The sequence below is a fragment of the Triturus cristatus genome, chromosome 2_1 (assembly GCF_964204655.1).
Source record: "Triturus cristatus chromosome 2_1, aTriCri1.1, whole genome shotgun sequence".
Classification (NCBI taxonomy): Eukaryota; Metazoa; Chordata; class Amphibia; order Caudata; family Salamandridae; genus Triturus; species Triturus cristatus.
Window position 1 is genome coordinate 923124541 of NC_140581.1, and position 23460 is coordinate 923148000.

General features: G+C 45.6%; 1 long non-coding RNA gene across 2 annotated transcripts in view; it reads right to left on the reverse strand.

The window, feature by feature from the left end:
- Positions 1–23460, reverse strand: part of LOC146866099 (uncharacterized) — a 281686-nt gene that overhangs the window by 163373 nt on the left and 94853 nt on the right. Inside the window, exon 3 of one of the 2 annotated variants that reach the window (XR_014976762.1) lies at positions 16647–16724. The exons of the other annotated variant lie outside the window; for it this stretch is intronic. This is a non-coding gene — a long non-coding RNA (uncharacterized LOC146866099). Of the gene's footprint in view, positions 1–16646; positions 16725–23460 lie in introns of those variants that run through there. 2 annotated transcript variants of the gene reach the window in all.

Below are 23460 nucleotides of genomic sequence, written 5' to 3' on the forward strand. Positions count from 1 at the left end.
ACAAAGGGCTATCTTCTAGCGTTACTTTAGTTTTGTAAGGTCAAAAAGGATCCCACCAGTGCCTTTACTATTTTGTCGATTCCTGCTCGTTCATCCTTCGTTAGTCGATTCATTCTGGTGGAATCTTTCTTTCTTATCTCAGGGTCATCCAACGTCATTGCCGACGTTGTGTTCAGTACAAGAGGCTCGGCCGGCGCGGAGGCCGTGAGGACCGAGGCCCCTGTACTGCTTTCGCTCGTGTTTGGGGGTTGTGGGTGTTGCACTACCGATTGGGAGGGTGCGTATGGAGGGGGCATGTAAATGATTGGGGGACCTAATAGTAATTCGTCATTCGTTCGTTGCTTAGAGGACAACTCAGGGTAGAGCATAGAGGGGGTCCTAACAGCGTACTGGCCTGAGGTTTCGGGCTCCTGTCTTAGTTTAGTTTCCCTTCTCTCCTTTATTTCTTCTTCTAAGTTTCTAGCGGCAAGGTGAGCTGCTTTTCATAATTCCTTTTCTGCCTTTACTTCTTCCCTCTTTTTCCGTTGCGTTGCTTCTTTGCGCCACATGCCGATACTGTCAAGCATAGTAGGCATCGTCTTATTGCTACGCAGAGCCATTTCTAGCACTTCTATCTTATGGTCGTCGAAGGATCCCATCAGTGGCCACTGACTCTCGGGGTCCTTCCTGGTATATTTATGCCATAGCTTGCTATAAGCTACGGCGACTAGTCCATATTTAGTGAACATGTCCTTATTAGGGGTGCCTTCCAGTGGAGCCGGATGGTCCACCTCTAATAAGCGGTCCGGGCAGAACCAACTACCAATCAGTGGGGAGAAGATAGGCATGACGGGTTTCAATGGGGACAAAAGTCAGCACTACCTATCTTTTCACTGCTTGCAAAGACTAGACAGAATATCTCTATTCCTCGTTATTTGTAAGCAGAGAATACCTCCAAAGAACCAATATCGAACAACTAGTGTTCGGACAATCAATCAATCAATCAATGGGGAGATAAAGATAGGCACGACGGGTTACAACGGGGACAAAAGTCTGCGTTACCTACCTTCACTATTTGCAAAGACTAGACAGAATATTTCTATTCTACGTTATTTGCAAACAGAGAATATCTCAAAGAGCACTATTCTTCAAAACAATCAATGTTCGGACAATCAATCAGTGGGGAGATAAAGATAGGCACGACGGGTTTCAACGGGGACAAAAGTCTGCGTTACCTACCCTTCACTATCTGCAAAGGGAGAGAGAGAGAGTGTATTTCTACTCCTCCCCGTTTGTAGACAGTGAATATCTCAAAGAGAACAATCAATGAGCAATACTAGTATTTTCAAAACTTCAAACAATCAATCAATTATTTCGCAATTTGTCGTGTATCACGACCTTACCCGGACCGCGTGGACAGTTTCTCGTCTTCCGCCTCCAGCGCCCGATCGTCCTCTACTCTCCGTTATTGCTGCGGCACTCCTGATGGTTGCCAGTCAGGACCGTAGATCACTCGAGAGAGGTCTGCTCGGAACCAGTGAAGTTCGGATGATCGGCTGCCAGACGAGGGTCTATTGGGCAGGAGCTCTCCCGATCATTGCAGTCGTTCACTCTGTCGTCAGGACCTCTCCCACTGGATCCACGTGTCTCTGATGGGCCCCACGCTTGGGACGCCAATTGTTAAATGGTAGCGGCAGTTTCAGTCGATAACCCTTCAAGTATTGCCCGGCGGTAATCGCCTCTCATACCATTCGATAATTTACCAATGAAAGAGGCAGGCGCCGGAGACTGGAAGGCAGGAAACAAAGTTTTATTCCGTCGGAGCAGAACACATCAGATCAGACAGCAAGGTATCGTCACGAGGTGCTCTAACTGCATCTCTGAGGCCTGGCCTCTTATACACAGGTTTATGACTTTATTGCAGGTTTATTGTACATGGCACATTCTTGAGATTACTTTGATGTATAAAAGAACGTCTTCGGAATCCCCACTTCGAACTCGTTCCCACACATATCTACAGTGGAAGTCCCCACCCCATCTACAGTAGGAGATGGCTATCACGCAGCTGGACATTCCGCCAATTCCCGGGGATGTGTGCAACCGGCCGGGTCTCAGGGGGTAGGGGCTTTGATCCACTGTAATCCCTTTGATGTGGGGTGTTTCCCTTACAGTAGGGGCAATAAACTGCATCCGCAGGGCTAGGTGATGGCCTGGGACCGGTTCGGATAATGGGGCGCAGAGGAAGGGGGTTATCAAAGAGATGCATGACCATGTATGGGATGTCGGTCGGGCGTGGGATGTGGTTCCATGGCAGGGTCGCGCAGAAGGAGAGGGTTTATGGCCCGTGTATGAGAGAGCGGGGGTGGCCGGTGCACGGGGGGTGTTTGCAGCGTCAGGGGAACGCGCTGGCGATCGACAATGAGCGGGGGAGAGAGTGGGGTGTCTAAAATGACTGTCGTGTGCTCGCTGTGCGTGGCGCTGGGGAGAGGCAAGATGGCGCAGATAATGTTCAGTTTGCAAGCTAAATTTCCACAGTGTGAAGTTTGGTTTATAACATGCTTGGGGATAAAAATTAAACTACATGGATGAAATAATCTGCTTCTACCTAAACTCTCTTATTTTGAATGTTGCGTCCTTCCCTTTCTCCTCCTCCTCCCTTGTGGACCTACCTTCGTGACATTCCTCCCAATGACTGGAACATTTCCTACCTGGATGTTTCCTAGGCATGAACTATCTGACAAGGGTGCATTTCAACATGCACCTTTCTCTCATACCTAAATTTTCATTTTGTTTGGAAGAGTGTATCATACAACTAAGCATCCCAATCATATTATTCTCTGCTGTTATTGTTTTAAATCTTATAAAAACCTATTGTCTTTGTCAATTCTGAAAAAAAGGGAAAGTTACTGATTATGTAAGGTTTTAACTTGCCTTGCTGATAAAATAGAGCTAGAGCACCGGGAGTAGCAAATTCTGGGTTGAGGAGTTTTTATTTTGGCAGCCTCTAATGTCGTATCAGAGAACACTTGAAAAGAAAATGTAATATTGTTTTTATGAAGTTTAATGGCCTGGCGCAGAATATGCTCTTTGATTCAAAAGACTGAGTGATCATCTACCTTGGGATGCAGCAGCCGTCTGCTTTCTGCAAGGCTTTGTTATACATGATGTCCATGAGCAGTCAACTAGATTCCTCTAATTTCTCAGGATCCCTAGTGCAGCCGAGCACCATCTACAACTTGAGCTCCTCTGTAGAAGCGCGTTTGCTGACACAGTCATTCTAAGCTGAACCTAAGGGTTACACATCTCCATCACTCCCTTACATGCCTGGGAATTAATCTTGAGGGATTTTTCATGATTTGCTTTGCTCTTGGACCCCATATCAAGCATGCGGCTCTCAAAGGCAAATCTGATCTTAAATTTTCCCAACAAAAATTGCAATTCAATCCTGGAGTTTAAGGAGTAATATAAATGTGTAAGAACAAATGCCAGGCCTCTCTTAAGAACTTTTGTTTCTATGTCAATCAATGGATTAATTAAGAGATTGACAACTAGATTTGGGCCTGGTTCTATAGGAGTCCCTGCCCCTGCTCTGTGTTATACTTGGTTAGTTATTGCTCTTTTGAATGTTGCTTAATTCTGGATTCATGTGAGTGGACATACCATACCCCAGTGAATTTTATAGCGGCAGGTGCAATCTGGCCCTAACAAATCATTTCTTTAACTTTGAAGATGCATTTTATCTGCAAAGATGAGGAACATTTATGAACAGTTCTATGGCACCAATCCTACTAAATCTTAATTCCGACTCTTTTAAACTAGAGGTTATATTAAAAAATCCTTACTTTAACAATATTGGGATTTGGAAATGATACACATATGGCATTTTAATTATTTAGAACAGGAGCAAGACAGTCAGAACATTTCACAAATCGGAAAAATAAGCAGAATGATAATTTAAAGTTTGCCAATAACTAATGACAGATAAAGTCTGGCCTATCTGGACCTACAGATAAAGACTGAGAACAGTACAATGACAATCAAAGTATTTTCAAAGTCAATCAATAAAAATGAAATACTAAGATGTGACAGTCGCCACCCAAAGTCTTTCTGATGGCCCATATAATGGCAGTTTCTAATAATCTGGAAAAATTGTTTCAATACTGATATTACTTTGATCAAGCAAATGACCTAGATATGAAACTAAAACAGAAGGGATAACCCAGAACAGTTTGGCAAAAAGGACTAGAAGGTGAGAATATGGCATCTGGCTAGGTTAGTGATGCCATGCACTCTTACATCTCTCTCCTTTGCTCATTTATTTGCAGCATCAGCAGTTCCACGTACTACGCTCTCGACATTCTGGATGAAAGGCCCCAAAATGCCAACTGTGAAAACATGATGGTAGTCTATTTTCTTCAACAGACAAACACCATCTTCTCTTTGGTCTGTGCAGCTTGGTCAGACTTCTCCGTCTATGGTCAGTATTGGCAGGTCAGTGTGCACGAATTAAACTGGTTGCAGGTGACATTGGTTGCAGTGTTGATTGCTTCCAAGCTGTCTACATAGCAAAAGCCTCATGGTTCATGAAAGTCAAATGAATTGCAAACTGCCAGTGTGTTGGAGCACTCTTGAAAAGTAGTGCTGGAGCTTTTGGTAGCCATGGCAAATTGCTCTAGTGTCACGAAGACGGGGCTGCCTGTGCACCCAACTGCCTCTTGAGTGTCCTACCTCCGGGTGGGATCTGATGCTGAAGAGGGAGCCAATACTGAAGGCATGTTACCTGAGGTAGAAGACAGTTTTTCTTTTGCCTCATCTCCTGTCAATACATTTGTGTGGTGCTTGATACATCTTCAAACATCAACCCTCTCGAAAAGATCTGACTCAGCAGAGTAGCCTCTGCTGTCTGGCATAGAGAGACTGGTGTCAGAAGCACTACATGGTGCTGGAGCAGGAGCGGGTGATAGAAGCTGCCCTGCTGTAGATGGATCTAGCTGAAGTGACCAGCTCCGAGGAGAGTCAGAAAAGCAGTGTGATAGAGAAAACTCATGGGGTGCTTCTGACACATCTCAATTATTATTATTATTATTATTTAGCGATTTGTATAGCGCCTGGTGACCCAAGGGCATCCCCGCGCTGTAAGAAGGTTGTTATCCATTGAGGGAAGGGAAGGGAGGAGGGACATTTATTTCGGGAATAGGTGCGTTTTCAGTTTTTTGCGAAAAACCAGGTAACTGGATTCCAGTCTGAGGGTGCGTGGGAGGGAGTTCCATCCCGTGGCCGCTTGAACCTAGAATCGTCGTCCTCCTGTGCGTGTCCTTTTGAATTTGGGGATGTTGGCTAAGTGCTCATTCTCCGAACGGAGGGATCTGGATGCTTTGTAGGGGGTGACCAAGCTGCTGAGGATCGCAGGGCCAGATCCGTTGATCAGTTTGTGTGTCGTGCACATGGCTTTGAATTCCACCCTTTGGCGCACAGGGAGCCAGTGCAGGGCCTTGAGGGCTGGTTTTGCTGACACTCTCGAGGGAAGGTTCATGAGCAGACATGCCGCAGCGTTCTGTGTCCGCTGCAGTCTCGTCAAGGTGGCCTCTGGGGCTCCCAGGTAGACCATATTGCTATAATCCAGATGGGACAATACTAGTCCCTGGATAAGGAGTTTCCTGGAAGCAGGTGGTAGTAAGGGGAGAATCTTACGGATAGTGCGCATGAGCCCAAAACAGGTGCCCGCAGTTTTGGCCGCTTGCGTCTTCATGGTGAGCTCAGGTTCGAGCCATACTCCAAGGGTCTTGATTTCACGCTTCGGGGAGGGGATTTCTCCGAACACGTCAGGCCAGACTGTTGGGGGAATGGTCGCCCATTGTTTTCCCAGGAGCATCACTTCAGTCTTAGACCCATTTAGTTTTAATGATGAATCACTCATCCAGCTGTGGATTTGTGTGAGACAGTTAGCCAGGATCTCTGGGTGGTCGACTAGTTGGGATAAGGAGACGACCAGTTGAGTGTCATCAGCGTAGCTTACCATTTTTATGTCAAATGGTGTCACCACGTCTTCAAGAGGGGCCATATATGCATTAAAAAGCGTCGGGCTCAGGGAAGATCCCTGAGGGACCCCGCTTGTGAGGGGGAGGGTGGATGAGTGGTAATTGCCGTCCCATACCTGGAACGTGCGTCTGGTGAGGAAGGATTCTATCCAGCTGAGTGCCGTCCCGGTGATCCCTGCTGCCGCGAGTCGATGGAGAAGGACACGATGGTTGACTGTGTCAAAGGCTGCGCTGAGATCCAGGAGGATCACTGCCACTGACCCTCCTGAATCCAGTATGCGCCTTGCCTCCTCGATGACGGCGAGGAGGGCAGTATCTGTGCCATGACCCGGGCGAAATCCAGTTTGGGATTCCCGTAGGACGTTGTTTGTTTCAAAGAACTGGGACAATTGTCCGTTGACCAGTTTCTCAGCTACCTTGCTGATTGCCGGGAGGAGTGATATTGGTCGGTAGTTTGCCATATCTGCTGGATCGAGCTGGGGTTTTTTGAGGAGTGCTTTTACCACCGCGCTCTTCCAGCTGGCAGGAACAGATCCCTGGGCAAGTGAGCTGTTAATGAGCTCCATGACCGTGGGGACGATGACAGGGGCCACGGTTTTGAGGAATCTAATGGGAGCCGGATCCAGAGGTGATCCGCTTCTCATTTTGGTCATGGTTCGTTCTACCTCTACGCATGTTACTGGCCTGAATGTCGCAAGTTGAGGGCGGGGATTACTTTCGGTCTGGCTGGGAGGTGGAGGATTGTCCAAATGGCTGGCGGGACCAGGAGAGGGGAGGGAAGCTAGAATACGGGCGATTTTGTCGTCGAAATAGGTGGCTAGATCATTACTTCGGTCCACAGGGGGGGAACTGGAGGAAGGAGAGTTAGGTACTTTAAGCAGCTCCTTTACAATTAGGAAGGATTCCCTGGCCGAATTGGAGGATTCTGTTATCCGCGAGTCATAATGGGAAGCTTTGGCGTGCCTGATGGCATCTTTGTAGAGTCTGACTGTATTATGGTATGCTTCCTTGCTGGTGTGCTGCCAGTCTTTCCTCCAAAGCCGTTCGGCTCTTTTACAGTTTTTACGGAGTAGTCGGAGGTCCGAGGTATACCACGGGGCGGACCCGGGTTTTCCGTTTTTGTCCTCCCTGGTTCTTAGTGAGAGTACGGAGTCCAGGGAGGTGGTGATCCACTCTCTGAAATTACTGTCGGCGACAGCCGGGTCTTCTGCGTGTGCAGGGATGGTGTTTTTAAGATTCCTGGCCCATTCTTCGGTGGGAAGTCTGGACCAGGTCCTGTCCCTGATGTAAGTAGGCGGTTTTTGAGGTTTCCTGAAAGATCCTGGTAGTAGGAAGGAGACTAAGAAATGGTCTGTCCAGGGTAAGGGGGAGGCCTCCTTCACTTGCATCGAAGGGGTGCTAGTGAACACCGGGTCCAGCAGGTGACCCTTAATATGAGTGGCTCCAGAATTAAGGAGGTGGATGTCAAGTGCTGCCAGATCGGAGATCAGGTCAGCTGCTGCCGGGTCGGTGGGGTCATCAAGATGGATGTTTAGATCCCCTACGATCAGGAAATTTGATATGGAGTGGGCCTGGGTCGCTACAGTGTCCAGGAGAGAGCTAGCGAAAGGGCCTGGATGCCCGGGAGGGCGGTAAACAAGGACTCCTGTCAGTGAGTGGGTCGGGTCTAGCTTGATTGTAAATTGCAGGCTTTCAGAGTCAGGGATCTGCGCATCACCGGATCTGCAGTGAAGGTAGTCCCGGTGAATGTAATGTAATGTAATGTAAAAATTATTTATAAAGCGCGACATACACCGGACGGTTTCTTGGCGCTATTCACTTAAATCAACGAGAGGCAGAAGCAAAAGCAAGGAGAAAGAGATTTATGAATAGATACCGAGAAACAGGTGGGTTTTAAGGAGGGACCTGAAGTGAAGATAAGAGGAGGAGAGTCTCAATTCCAGCGGTAGAGAGTTCCAGAAGGAGGGTGCCAGAAAGGAGAACCTAAGACCGCCGTGTTTTTTGCGCTTGAAGCGGGGAGTCTGAAGGAGCGCAAGATGAGAGGAGCGGAGATTCCTAGAGGGGGTATAGGGGTGCAAAAGGGAGGAAATGAAGGAAGGGCCGGTGCCTGCCAGAGATTTGTGGATTAGGCAACCAAGTTTAAACTTGCAGCGCTCCGAAATGGGAAGCCAATGGAGGGCCTTGAGGAGTGGACGGACGTGGTGGTGTTTCGGTTGGTGGTAAATAAGGCGAGCTGCTTGGTTCTGAATAAGTTGTAGTCTGTTGATTTGATATTGAGGGATGCCAACGTAGAGGGCGTTGGCGTAGTCGATTCGGGAGATGACTAATGCCAGTAGTACCAAGGTGAGGGCTTCAGTGGTAAGAAGATGGGCTATTTTACGAATCTTCCGGAGCTGGAAGAAGCAAGAGGACACGGTGGCACTGACCTGATGCTGCATTGAGAGGTCTTGGGAGATGAAAACCCCAAGGCTTTTCACTTTGTCAGCAGGGTGGGGGGAAGGGCCGAGGGAGGAGGGCCAGAAGGTGGAATTCCAGGGATTGGAAGGGCCTCCGACAAGAACGAGCTCCGTCTTGTCGGGGTTGAGTTTGAGATGGTGTGTGCCCATCCAATTACTGATGTGACAGAGGGTGGACTGGAAATCTAGAGCCGCTTCGTCCGAGGAGTCGAGATTGAAGACGAGCTGAATGTCATCTGCATAATTAAATGCTGTGACATTCCTGCCGCGGAGGGAGCGGATCAGGGGGGTGAGGTAGAGGTTGAAGAGAAGGGGTGACAGGGAAGAACCCTGCGGGACACCGCAGGTGACTCTCGTCTGGTTTGCCGTGAACTGAGAGAGACGGACCGATTGATGGCGGTCTGCAAGGAAGGAGCGAACCCAATTAAGGGCCGTCCCGCTAATGCCTGCCTCTTCGACACGGTCGACTAAGATGGAATGATCGACCGTGTCGAAGGCTGCTGACAGGTCTAGAAGCACCAGGGCTTGACTGGTGTTGGAGTCGGCGCCTCTACGGAGTTCCTCCATAACAGAGAGGATAACAGACTCTGTCGAGTAGGCAGGTCTAAACCCAGCTTGCTGAGAGTCTAAGAAGTTGGAGTCCTCGATGAAGGAACTGAGGACGGTGGTCACATGCGTCTCGAGTACCTTGCTTAGGTAAGGCAGGAGAGAAATAGGGCGGAAGTTGCCCAAGACCGTGGGGTCGGCATTGGGTTTTTTTAATATCGGGATAACTTCGGCGTTCTTGAATTGGCTGGGGACCACGCCGAGCAGCAGGGAGTTATTCAAGAGGGCCAGTGGGGGGCCAGGGCAGGACAAAAAAGCAGTCCGGAGAATTGCTGGGGGGCAGCAATCAGTGGGGGAGCCGGATGAGACTTTATGAAGCAGGGAGAAGAAGACTTCTTCAGATATAGGAGGCAGCTGTGGCAAGGAGTGAGAGTTGAAAGAGGGAGCAGCCTCTGAGAGAGACATTGCTGGAGGGCTGGAGGAAATACTGTTTTTGATTTTACTGATTTTGTCAATGAAAAATTGGTTAAGGGAGTCACAGAGTGCCTGAGAAGGGAGGGGTTTGATGGTTACTCTGTCCGGGTGTGAGAGTTCCTCCACAATCGCCACCACCTCGGCCTAAGGGGCGGGGTAGGGACTGAATGAGGAAGCCCGGTGGGGTAGCTAGCACCATGTCTGACTCCGAATGTGGGGCGAGCCAGGTTTCCGTGAGGAAGAGGATGTCAATCTCCTGGTCTTCTATAAGGTGGTTAATCTGCGTCGCGTGTTTAGGGAGCGATCGGCAGTTTAACGATGCCAGTTTCAGGGCAGCGGGCTTGTGAGGTTTTATAGGTAGTTTGAGCTGGACTGGCTTGCAGAGGGAACAGCGGATGAAAGGTCCATTTAGGTCATGAATGTATTCACAAGGGGAGGTGGGGGGTCTGAGGCTTAGTAGCTCCCGACGTGAGTAGCTTACCTTAGGGGCAGCTGTATCCGGCAGGGATTGTGGCCCTAGGCCCGGTCGTGCGCGGACGGGCACAGACGGGCTTGCATTAGGCGCGCCTTCGGCGCGCAAACGGCGCTCCCGCTGCGCTCGTCTGCTGCGCTGGTATGACCGGCACATTTGTAATTGGTGATAAGGGCGTGGCCTCGCAGTGGGCGTGGCTTCTGCGTTCTGACCGCGCTGGCGGTGTGGGCGTTTCCCAGCAACAGCGCTGGGGTCGCTGTGTCAGGGGAGGGCTAGGAGGGCTGTGAGAGCGCTAATAACTCAGCGTTTCAGTGCAGGTGAGCTCCGTGATATTTTTAAAATCAAACACACGAAAAAAATACAATTTTTAAAATCAATTGTGGGCACAGTCCTCCGGCTTCCGCCTCAGAGGATATCAAAACAAACACTAATGCGACGCGCTTGATTTCAGCGTTTTGTAGTCAAGGGGGCGTGGCCTAGCAGTGGGCGTGGCTTCCGCGTTCTGACCGCGCTGGCGGTGTGGGCGTTTCCCAGCAACAGCGCTGGGGTCGCTGTGTCAGGGGAGGGCTAGGAGGGCTGTGAGAGCGCTAATAACTCAGCGTTTCAGTGCAGGTGAGCTCCGTGATATTTTTAAAATCAAACACACGAAAAAAATACAATTTTTAAAATCAATTGTGGGCACAGTCCTCCGGCTTCCGCCTCAGAGGATATCAAAACAAACACTAATGCGACGCGCTTGATTTCTGCGTTTTGTAGTCAAGGGGGCGTGGCCTCGCAGTGGGCGTGGCTTCCGCGTTCTGACCGCGCTGGCGGTGTGGGCGTTTCCCAGCAACAGCGCTGGGGTCGCTGTGTCAGGGGAGGGCTAGGAGGGCTGTGAGAGCGCTAATAACTCAGCGTTTCAGTGCAGGTGAGCTCCGTGATATTTTTAAAATCAAACACACGAAAAAAATACAATTTTTAAAATCAATTGTGGGCACAGTCCTCCGGCTTCCGCCTCAGAGGATATCAAAACAAACAGCAGACCCAACTTTTTCCATCATATTGAAAGAAATTTCCAAAGCCTGACCTGTATATTGCTTTTAAGAAGCTAAGCAAAAGTATAGAGGTGAAAAATGTCAGATTCCTAATCCACATTCCTTGCTGAATCACAGTTAGCAGAATACTCCAGTATCATCAGTTATAGGCCTGAAAACTATTGCATGGAGCAGTAATAATTCATTATCTACTCAAGACATCCTTAAATGTGTAACTGACCCACACCAATTCAGCCACAAATCTTCCCCAAAATTACAAGCCACTGATCTTACACTGCCTCAGCTTAATGCTACCAGTCAGGAGATATTACATCATTCATCTACCCATCACATCAAAACAAGTGATAATAATTCCCTTGCTAAAAACTATTATCGAAGCAGCTGAAAACTCTGACTTACAGTTTTAGGGAACCCTCAGTCAGGGTCATTGCTGGATTCAGATATCTCAGAGCCATTCTCCTTCTTATTAGATGTATCTGCAGAGGATCTCACTGAGAATGACTTGGAAGATTTAGATCTACCTGTCCCTGTCTTAATTAAAAGTCAGGTTAACAGGCAATCATGCTTGACTCGGAAAACCATGGAGGCAGTCGGCAAAGCAATAATTAAGATAATGACCATATGGTGCGAGGAGGACTGGGGCTGAAACTGGGGACCCAATCCCCTACTTTGCTTTTCATCTGGGAGTGCTGATACAACTTGCTGGCCGTCTGAGCGCTACAAAAGCACATTAGATGTCTGCTGTGTGGTACGCTACCGCCATACGAGGAGGACTGTGGCTGAATCTGAGGACTCCATTCCCCACTGTGCTTTGCACCTGGACTTTACGACACAACTTTCTGGCCCCAAACTGCTGTAAATGTTATGTTAGCGGCTCTCTGTGCAGGACACTACTGTAGTGCGAGGAGGACTGGGCTGAATCTGGGGACCCCATCTCCCTTGTACTTTGCCCCTGGAGGTGCCGATGAAACTTCCTGGTTCCCAAAGTGATGTAAAAGCTCACTAGATGGCTGCTTTGCAGGACGCTACTTCAGTGTGAGGAGCACTGGGGCGGAATCTGGGGACTCCATTCCCCACTGGGCTTTGCACCTAGAGGTGCAGATGCAACTTCCTAGCCCCGAAAGCAGTGTAAAAGCATGTTAGATGCCCAATGCACAGGACGCTACTGCCTTGTGAGGAGGACTGGGGTTGAATCTGGGGACTTTATCCCCCACCGTGCTTTGCACCTGGAGGTGCCTACGCAACTTCCTGTCCCCCGAAGTGCTGTAAAAGTGTGTTAAACACCCACTGCATGGGACCCACCCGGGCCAAGGGAGGGCCTATCTGTGCCCATGCATGACCCACCGAGGCTGGCCCCCCTCTGATGCAGATCTTCTTGAGTGACTATAGAGTCCTGGGTGTTCGGGTGAGTAGTCTAATTTATTGTTTGTGATATGGGAAAATGTAAGGTCGCTGGAAATGCTGTCATCCCCGACAGGATGACCAGCATAGTCCCTAATAATTATTTTGCCTGAAACACTCTTGCTCTATTAGGCTAATTCCTGCTCCAAATGACCATCCATCAATTGAGTCCATTGGGTCCCAGGTTCACACCATTCATTTCACCTCATACAGGTCCTCCTCATTCAATTGACTCCAAGATGGTGGAGTACAACTTGTTTAGAGCACAGCTCTCCATAATTGCAGATCAAGGAAGTCTCAGGAGCACTCACATCCTTGTTTGGTTTAGACACAGATTGCCCGTGCCCTCCCAATGCTCTTTTCTCTGCAACATCAAGTCAGCCTCTTTCAATATGACTGTATCCATAATCAACTTTTACAGAAAATCAGCAAAGGTAACTTCATGCCCTTTCCCCATACTAAACCCCACAGTACATAGGTCGTCTGAACAGAGCTCCTTTAATGATGGGCTCATATTAAATATCGAGAGGACTCTCGAACGAATTAAGGAGTGCAACATTGACTTCCCTTTGAATGTATTTTGAGGTTTAAAATACAATATCTTGGTGATAAGCTCCTCCCACTCTCTAGGCAGATGGTCAATTTTCCCCCTGTTAATAGAGGGCAGAGGAGAAGAACTCCTCTTGGAAGCATATCCAGTTTTGGTTTTCACATGCCTAAGTGTCACCGATGTTTCCTTACTTCTTTTAGGGAAATACCTTACTGTTCTACCACACAGGTCTTACTAGCCTTGACTCCCAACTCTTTTCCAGACACAACAGCTTCTTTCTTAGGGACGTGGATTGGTCCTCTACCAATTTGCCTAGTGGAGATGGTTGCCCTTCTCCTTAGCAGTGGCGGCTGCCTCAGAACAGAATTGGTGTGGTGAGGGTGAAAAATAAAATAAACTTACCTGGGAATGCTGTCACCTCCTCTCCTCCGTCCTCTTCTCTCAGCAGTGCACTGGTAGAATGGAAGCAACCAGGCTCCCATACTCTCCCAGCAAATCACAGCACTGCTTTACAGCAGCGTTGTGGTTGGTCTGGGTGCTGTGCTTTGGCGTTCAGGGAGGGACTGGAAGCATGTGCATGTTCCTTTAGAGGCTGCACATTATAGCCTGGTTAGGAACATGCAAAGTGCGCATGACAGTTTGACCAAACAGTCATGCGCACTTAGGGATTGCAAACCACTCCTCCCCCTGCTTTGGGCAGCCCCGCCCTTACCTGACTCCGGGTCAGCAGTGAAAAAGGAAATGATAATAACATCATGTTATTATTATTTTCTTTTTCTTTTTTTTGCACTGCACAAAGAGCAGTGTTGCGATGCTCCTCCGCATTAGTGGAGGAGCCGCCAGTGCTCCTTACTGATCTTTGTAATAGACGAACAGCCTCATGCATCAACCCAAAATCCAGTCGGTAAAATACCGATTCGGTAATAGCTCCCGGTATTAAGTAACAAATACCCAATCCCAATGCATCAACCCAAAAGCAGAAATCGCTATTTAAGGAATCCTTAAATAGCGATTCTTTAAATAGGGATTCCTTAAATACCGATTCCTTAAATAGCGATTGCATTTAAGGAATCCCAAAGTGAGATTCCTTAAATGCAATGCATCAAAGTTAAAAAATTAGCGATTTCGCTAATAGGGGGAGCAAATTACCATGAAGATGAACTGCATGGTAATTTGCAAAAACTTTGAAAAATGCACTTTTGTGCATTTTTCAAAGTTTCATGTTGCGCACACACATGCCCTTAGAGCATGTGTGTGTGCAACATATGTGCACATATCATTTCCAGGGGTGCAACAGGGTGTCCTTTTGACACCCTGGCACCCTTGAAAGTGCTCCCGCTATTAGCGATTCGGTAATACCGAATCGCTAATACAGACTGGCTTTACATTCATTCCTATGGGCCTCCAAGCCCATAGGAATGAATGGGTAGGTATTCCTTATTACCGATTCGGTATTACCGATTCGGTAATAAGGAATATTAAGGAATCGCTATTTGAATAGCGATTCCTACATGCATAGCCTTTTGCTATTCCTTATTAGCGATTCCTTATTTTTCGCTAATAAGGAATCGCAAATGGCATTGTTGATGCATAGGCCCCGAAATCTTTAAAGAGACTTTTTTTTTGCCAAAAATATCACTCTACTTATAAACAAACTAGGTCAGCAGGATATAAATGTGTTCGATGAGACCAACCTAGTCTGTAAAACCAAGTTTTCACCCATTTAACTCTCATCCTTAGATATGACTATTTCTTTAAATTTGAGCTTAAGACCCTTTTAATACCTTATAATGGTCGAATCAGATTACCATTTTGTAAGTTTGCTAAAACTAGACCTTTTAATATTCCCTGGATTGTAGTCTGTATCAAAGTAATCAAATTTAGCATCAAAAGGTCAGGGGGGCATGCCACTGAGTTGGAGAATGAGAAGCCCATACCTGAAGTTTTCAACTGGGTTACTTCTTCATCTTCTGCACCACAGTTGGACTTGAAGCTAAGATTTATGTTGGTGTCCGAAGAGTTATGGTTCTCTCTCTCCAGGGCTACATCTGGAAGAACTCCAGTACCTCAAACGATTACCTTAGGAGAGGATGACAGACGTTGGTCTTGACCCCCTCCCTCACTGTAACTTCTGATGTTTAGACTGATGTTTTGGATATCCCCTATAGACATTTCAATATTATTCTGTAAACAGACTGCAAATTCAAAAATGGCATCACCAGTCAGCTGCGAAACAGAAACTGACTAGTGGTCCAAATAAGAATCAAAATCTACATTAACTGTATTTCCTGCTACTTTAGCAATAGGTGACTGATCACAGATCAGATTCATTACTGCAGCAGGTTGTTGAGTAATTGAAACAAGGTCCCCATCAACAGAAATTGTTTCAGGAGAAACAAGCGCTCACAATCTCTGCTGCAAAAAGTCAGAACTAGGCACATCATTAGGACTTTAATTAGAAATAAAATGTATGATCACTCTGTCCAAGATTGTAATAGGCCTTTCCAAAGGATTCAGAGACTCTGCAATTTTGAGAGTATACTCACAAAGTTATGAAAAAAGGTTGTCATAGTTTAAATGTATAATTTACTTTTCTTTTTGTGAGGCTTTCCTGATGACCTCCTAGTTCTTTTCTGTCTCTTGAAGGCTCAGTCGTCATGGGATTTTCTCCAACCCGCACTGACCCATCAGAAGAAGCAAAGGATCAGAGATACTCAAGAGTAATACTTGCCTCAACAATTTCCACCAGTTCAACAATTTCAAGATTTTTAGAGCAGAATGCTATCTGGGGCTATTTGAGGTGCCTAAGCCTAGCAAGCCTGACCGGCTTCAGTATTTAGCCCTTCCTGCTTTTCCTGTGGGTTGGCCACCTTGAACTTTTTAACTCCATCAGGTCTCAACTTCTTTGATGATATGTTTTCTTAATTCCCCTTTCCTCAAATTCCTCAAAGATCCTTAGGGACAATGCAGTTTGGTCTGTTTGCTCAGTTGGATTAGATCAATCAGTTCACACAGCGCCACAGCTTTAAATTGTCTTATGGAGCTGTGTGCTATTTAGTGAGCGGACAAACAAGAATCAATCAGTCAGTGACAGTAATAGTGATGATGGTTGCAATTCTACCTCCTCTCCAATGGCCCGGGTGGGGGTGGTCACAGTCAACTGTAGTTGTCTTAAAGTCCTCAAAGCCTGACATTTATTAGAATCTTTAAGAATGTGTTGTGAAATGAGCCAGAGTACTCACTCTTGTGACCAGCTCTGTTCCCTACACTGGCCCAATTCTACTCATTCCCATTCTTCCTACCACGCACGGCTACTGACCACAGGCCCTTACCCTCCCCAGTCCACATGGCTCTCACCCTGCTGCCTGACTCCTCTAGCTAAGCAAGGGAAAACTCAAAAAGCTGGGTTTGCCACAGGAGTCTTATAGTGGACATGAAGGGGCAGACGGGGCAGATGGGGCTGGCAAGGCAGTTGGCAAGGTTGGCAAAATTCACATGTAGATACTTCACTGCCTCCAAACACAGGAAACTGTCAGCAGATCAGCAAGTAGAGCGAGCAAATGAAAAAAGTGGGTAGGTTAATAAATAGGCAGTGTAAGAAACTAGGGCAGATTTATAAGCGAGGAGGCCGGGCTGCTTTAACAATATTGTCTTTTATTTCAATTGTGATGGATAACAAAAGAAAATTAGGCGAAAATAGAATCTTGGATGCTGCTGAAAGGTTCATCTTCTGTCGTTTTCACTGTCTTAGGTCCTTGGAGAGTGAGGTGGAACCTGGAGTCTCAAAAAAGGAAAATGATAGTGGTAAGTATAAAAACAAAAAGAAAAGAAAGGAATTAAGAATGTAGTGAAGAAAAATAAAATGAAATAAAAAGTAGAAAGGATGAATATCTCTCAGTTCTTTCTATACAAATTATACTGTCTCTAGTAGCATAAAAGGGCTAATCTGGCTACATTCAGAGTTGTGGTATTGTAAAGAAGTATCAAGGTTTTTTATTTACGGTGTCTTCCCCTTTAGGACCCTCTCACTAAATTCTCAGTCTAATTTCCACACACAAAAAGAACCAGACTTTACACTCTATGTTCCATTGAACCCTGTGGTCATGCTCAGTGACTTCTATGTAATTTAGTGCAGTTTAAAACAAATGTAAGTGTGAAAGAAAAAACACTTCATGACCAAAGAAAGCCCGTGCCCCTCGAATCCCTACAACCCCGCCTCCCTCCTCCCCCCTCCTAATCACCTCCAAACTGGTCTCTAGTGCCCCGGGACTCACCCGCTACGCCACAACTCTCCTGAGTTTTGGCGGCTTCCCATGATCCTCCAGGGCAGACCCCCAGTCGCCGGACCAGGTCTCCTCCTCCTCACAGTCAGGGGTTTCTCTTTTCATCATTCTTCCCCGGTGCATGACGTCCTCCTGTTGTGTCTGGCTCTGGCGAGGTTTTTCGGGGGCACCAATACATCTGACCTGCCACAACTTTCTCCCTGCTCTGATTTCCAGACAGTCTGGCTCTTCCTCGTTCTGGCTTGTCACACCTCCTTCCAGGTCCTCCACTTCCTCATTGTTCTGTAGGAGTCTCGGAGATTGGTTCCTCCATACAACAGTCCCACCCTCCTGTTTAAAGGAAAAGTCGTTCTCCACTGTTTTTGTTTCTGCCGGTGTCTGTTTTGTAACCCTTATATTTCCTTTTTTTACAGGACTCCGGATATCGTGAGAGAAAATTAGGAGGACGGCATGGCAGGCTACAGGTAAGGTATGGAGGAAAGGGGCCTGATCGCTCACAGTCAGATAGGCAAAAAATAACCAGGAAGGCAGACTGGCAGACTGAACAGCTCATAAGCTAGATGGCAGGTGCAATGGCAGGCAGGTTGAGTAAATGGGGAGTTGCACAGTTGGATAATTGAACAAATGGAATCAAAACAACAGGTTTCCATGGTTTAGTAAGCCCAACTCTTACAATAAGCTTGTCACAGGACTCAGGTGTCCGCAGGTGCTTTTCAGATGTCTCAGGAGTCTCAGAAGTCATGCTCACTCATCTCACCTCTTAGCGTATGCCAGCATATTGTTTTGCATATGAAGATGCAGCGCAGCTGTAGCTGTGGCCTTAAACTGCCTGTATTATGCCCAACCTGTCTCCTGATGCCAATGGTTCCGTAGGATGGAGCAGGGATGGAGGGATAGAGGACACCTGGCACAGGAGGAACTCTCTAACTCTCTCTTGCTTATCACCCACTAGACCCCTGTATTTGGCCCACTGGGTGTAGCCACAGACCTGTTAGGCCTATGGGGGGCCTACCACACCCTCCTCGACCTTACCTTCTTAAATCTTCAGAAACTCTTTGGCTGCCTCAAATGTTGTCTTTAATTCCTTGAGCGTTTGCATCTCAAACTCTGCCCCTCGAGATGCTCTTTGCTTGAGGCTGGATGCATAAGCGTGCGGACATACTCTGCTCTGCATCTCCTTGTTCTTTTCTCATGCCTCCCTCATAGTCTTGTTGTCTCCTTACTCCTTCCATTTCAATTGTGTTGGGATTTCCTTTAATTTCCATCTTAGGGAAATCAAGAAAATGGTCAAAAAGAGTAGAGATCCAAAACATTTTACATTCCCTGTACTGGTTCCCCTGGGCAGCCCCTTTTACTGACCAAGCATCACCACATGCAGATATTTTTTGACTTAGTTTGAGGTTTAAAATGCTTTATCTTGGCAATTTCTTCCTCACACCCCCTAGGCAGATGGGCAGCTTTCCCCCCGTTAAATAAAGGGCTGAGTTGGGAAACTATTCTCTAAAGCATATTCAATTTTCCATTTTGACTACCTAAATGTTTAAGATGTTTTCCTTACTTTTTTTGAGACAAGACCTTCTCTTTGTACTACACGAGTCTTACTAGCCTTGAATGCTGGGTCTTTTCCAGACATAACAACTTCTTTCTTAGGGACTTCAGTTGCTTTTTTACCTCTTCCTTCGAGAGGGAATGGTTACTCTTCTCCTTACTGAACTTTGGAATGGATTAAATCTTGGAAGAGCCCTTCTTTTTCCATAAAGTTTACAATGCATATAAACCAAATCAGTACAATTTTATTTTTGCCCATTTTGACATAAAGACCTGAAATTCCGACTGCATCTTATGTAGGCCTGACTCCATCTTAGTTAGAAGAAGGCACTGTCTTCCCTTTCTCACTCAATGCGAGTCGCCATCTTTCCCTATTTATGCAGAATCATTGTCATGGCTGGCATTAAACCCAGATGTCGCCTGAACTTATCTTTCCAAGAACTGTGAACGTGTCAAGCCATTTGATTAATGCCACAGATACAACAATCAATGCAACATTTGTCTGCTTTTCACCATGTCAAGGATAATTAAGAATACATAGAGACATATAACCAAAATGGTGTAGTCTGAATTGACGTCCTTTTACCTTATATGTTCATAAGGAAACATCTAGGATGCATAATTTGATGCACATAATCTATGTCAGACATTCTTAGACGTATGTCAGAAATTACCACTCATGATAAATGTTAGTATATAAGAACGACCCCTTGCCCACTGGTCAGGAGAGGCCCTAATCCAGATAGCACCCGAGATTCTGCCAGAGATGGTCCCACCAGTAGGTGGCACACTTTACATTTCACAAATGCTACATCTTGCCTGAAGCTGATAACACTGAGTTCTGGAGGAAGACTGACTGACTGCTGCTGCAGTGTGTGTTTCCCCTTCACAAGAAGCACTGTCTTCACACCTTCACTGATAAAGACAGCCTTTGATGTCAACAAGGTATGCATTATGTTTCTTCTGCCTAAGAAACTCTAGACAACAAATTAGCCTGCCTTCCATGCTCTCATAATATAGAGCATAGAAGTGGACATTAGGGTGGTGGGTTCTAGATGGCATTTTAAATGGTATCTTAGCAATGCTATTCATAACGTTTCTTCTTGCTGTTTTTATAATGTTCTGTGAATTGTTTTAGATGTATTGAGAAACAGGTTGTTCCTGTAGTAAGAAATAATTTTACCTTAAAAGTTTTCATTCTTCTTAGTACCGTGTGTGTGCAGCTTTGAAAAATGAACAAGGTTTGTTTCTGTTGCCACGGGGACCCTGATCCATTTATGGGATTGCTAGGAACCCAAAAGCACTACTGCTATGTCAATTACACATTGAATAGTGTTTTTCTGGGCTACAATAACTTGCCTTTCACATTCATCGCTGGTACATTGAACCAAGTTCACCCATGTCGCCCTTAAGTGTGAAAGCACACCAAAGTCATAATGTACGCAACAATTTCACTCTCATCCTTAGACTATTTCCCTCAAATTTGATCTTATGGCCTGCTCAGTATCTTTCAGTAGTTGAATTTAGTTAGCATTTTGTGAGTTTGCTAAAACTTGAGCTTTTAACATTCCCTGGAAGGTAGTCTGCATCAGCCGGTCTATGGCAAAACCTTCACAATTTTTTTTATTATTTTGAATTGCTGATGGCAAAGAAGGACTGAAGGTGAACGCCCCAGATAAGACAATGTCACCGTCACTCCACTATGCAAATAACATGGATGATGGGGGTAGAAGATGAGAGAACCAGAAAACAGGTGGGACTCCTCATCCACAGCGAAGCAGAACCTGGATCCGCTGATTGCATAACTGTAAAATGGCCAATTATTTTCAAAGGACTACTTTTGTTCCAACGCACCTCAAAGGTAGCTGTCACAAGTAAAATCAAATAAAGAGAGGGAATGTTGGTATTATAGTGCTTCTAATTTTGGTAGTATGTTATTATTCTGCATTTATGCATTAACGGAACACCCGTGAGCGCTCTTTAAGAACAATCAATACCAATTGTATGACAGTTGTGCTATTCATGTCACAGAGTGGAAGGCGTTTAAGTGCTAATCACATAACAAATTACTTTTTCTTCTAACCACACAGTTACATGGTTACACTGCATGCTATAACAATCTATACGTTTAATTCAACACGCCCCCAATCTGTCTTTTAAATGTGAATATTTAAACTGTCAATTTGTTTTACCTGAGTGGGGATTTCTGAATCCTAACACATGTAGCCAACAGTTTCCCAAAACTACCTCCTATGGATGAACGTTCAGTTGACACTGGCTATGCATTTATTGACAGTCATATCACATGAAATGTTTTGCACTGCGCAAAAAACTGTGGTTTATTGCATTACGATTTTTGAAGTTATCTTTTGAAGAAATATCACTTTTTTGACATACCTATCTCTCAAGAATTGTTTTGAAAAATAAACTAATTCTCCCCTTTATTCCTTTTCTCCTTTCTTCTTTTAGCCCTTTGCTCTTTCGTCTCTCTATCCTTTTTCTACGTTTTCCTTCCATCTATCTATTCATCCATTAAACTATCCTTTGTCTACCTATCCATCCTTCTTTCTTCCTTTTCCAACAATCCTCCCTACTGTCATCATTCTTTCTTTTCTCCATTCCTCTTTTTTCCTGCTTTCTTTTAGTGCTTTGCTCTTTCTTCTCTCTATGTTTTCTGTACTTTTTCTTCCATCTATTCATTCCTCCATCAAACTATCCATCCGTCTACCTATCCATCCTTCATTCTTCCTTTTCCACTGATCCTTCCTGCTGTCATCTTTCTTTATTTTCTACTTCTCTCCTTCCTTCTTTGTCTATTTATATCCTTCCTATTTAATCCATCATCCATCCTTCCTGCCATTCATCTATCCACCCTACTCTTAATCTCTTTCCATCCATCCTTTCTAACTTCCACCCATCACTTTATCTCTTCTCTCAATCGATGTATCCTTCTCTCCATTCCTACTACTCTCCACCAATCCACCAAACATTCTTCTCTCCATCCATCCTGTCATCCACTTCTCCACCCATCATCTTTTCCATCCATCCATCTCTGCTTTCGACCATCTGTCCACTTCCCATCCGTCCCACCTTCTCTCTACCTTTTTACCTTCCCTCCAACTCTCCCTTGCTTCCTTCTACTGCAAGTTAGTTGCAGACCAGCTTCTCCGATGAAGGGAGCCATAAAAAACAAATGAAAAGTTTCATAATACAGAAAACTGTTCAGTGACACCTAGCCCTCTCCCCTCATCTCCATCTGCTAAAGTGGGGGATTAGTCATGCCTCTTGTTTCTGATATTTCAATATTTTCAATAATATATACATGCTAGGATTAGTTAGTGATAATACTGTTATGCCTTAGATTCCAGGCTCATGGAGTGATTTTGATTCCTGGGGTTACATTTGCAATAATGGTGGTGGCAAAGAGGAATTAGAAGTGTTCTCAAAATTAATTTGAAGAACACAGAGATGAATTCACAACTCAAAATGCATTATGTTGACTTTCATGGGGCGCTTGAAGGACCATTAAGATATTCTGAAGGACATGGGGCAACTTTACAACTGAGAGGGCGAATTTCATGCAATTGGCCTAGGGTGTAGTGCTCACCGTGACAATTAGAGGGATGCGTTTTTTATCAGCAATTCATAATTACCTTAACTGAAAATTATACTGCACTTCAAGTTACAAAGAAGAGCTTATGAAAAGAAAATCCCTTTAAAAATAGGTTCAGTGATTAGTTGATAATTTCATTTAGATCTGCCAAAGCTCTCTACAGAAAAAAAGGTTTGTCCTGTTTCAAAGGAAACATTACAGTTAGAAATGATTTGGAAACTTTTTATACATTCTTACTCGACCCCCATAATTAGTCTATTTGGGCAGTGAGGAAGAGGATGGAAAGATTAAGGGGTTTTATCATGGAAGGTTGGACTCTTGTTTCTCACTCAGCCTGCATTTATTTTAGTGCTACGTCTTTTTATGATCTCTTTACTTTCGAAACACTTAGGAATATAGCCATTTCTGATGTCAGTATTACATAGGACATACTACATTCAAAATCAACTCCGCAATAGCCGATCCCAAGCCTAGCTGCGAAAGGAGGAGGGTTATACATTGGGCTAGCTACCCCACCATTTAAAAAATCCTAGCTACAGAAACATCAACCAAAATATATACCGGCCTTGGGAAGAGAGGAATCTCCTCATGGAGAGCTATGATGCCTTGTGGTGAAAGCCAGAGATCTCTGGAAACCACAAAGTGAATCCACTTGCTTTCAAACAACACCATCACCATCAGGACATGTGAAGACCATGTATGAGATAGTCAAGACAGCTCAAGTGGCAGTGGAGATGAACAAATATAACCTTGCCCTGCTTGGCATTAGTGAGACCAGATGGACACAGTCTAGACAGAAAAGGCTGTCTCCAGTAGGAATGCTGCTGTATACTGGACACAAAGAAGAGAATACCCCACAAACTCAGGGAGTAGCACTGATGCTAACGCCAGCAGCCCACAGAGCTCTGATTAGATTGGAAGCGAACAGTCTCAGAATCATCACAGTGACTTTCCGCACAAAGGAAAAGAGGATCAACATGAATGTTATCCGATACTATACACCTAAAAAAGACAGCAAAGAAGAGGAAAAGGAACAGTTTCACAACAGACTCCAGTTCATCCTGGG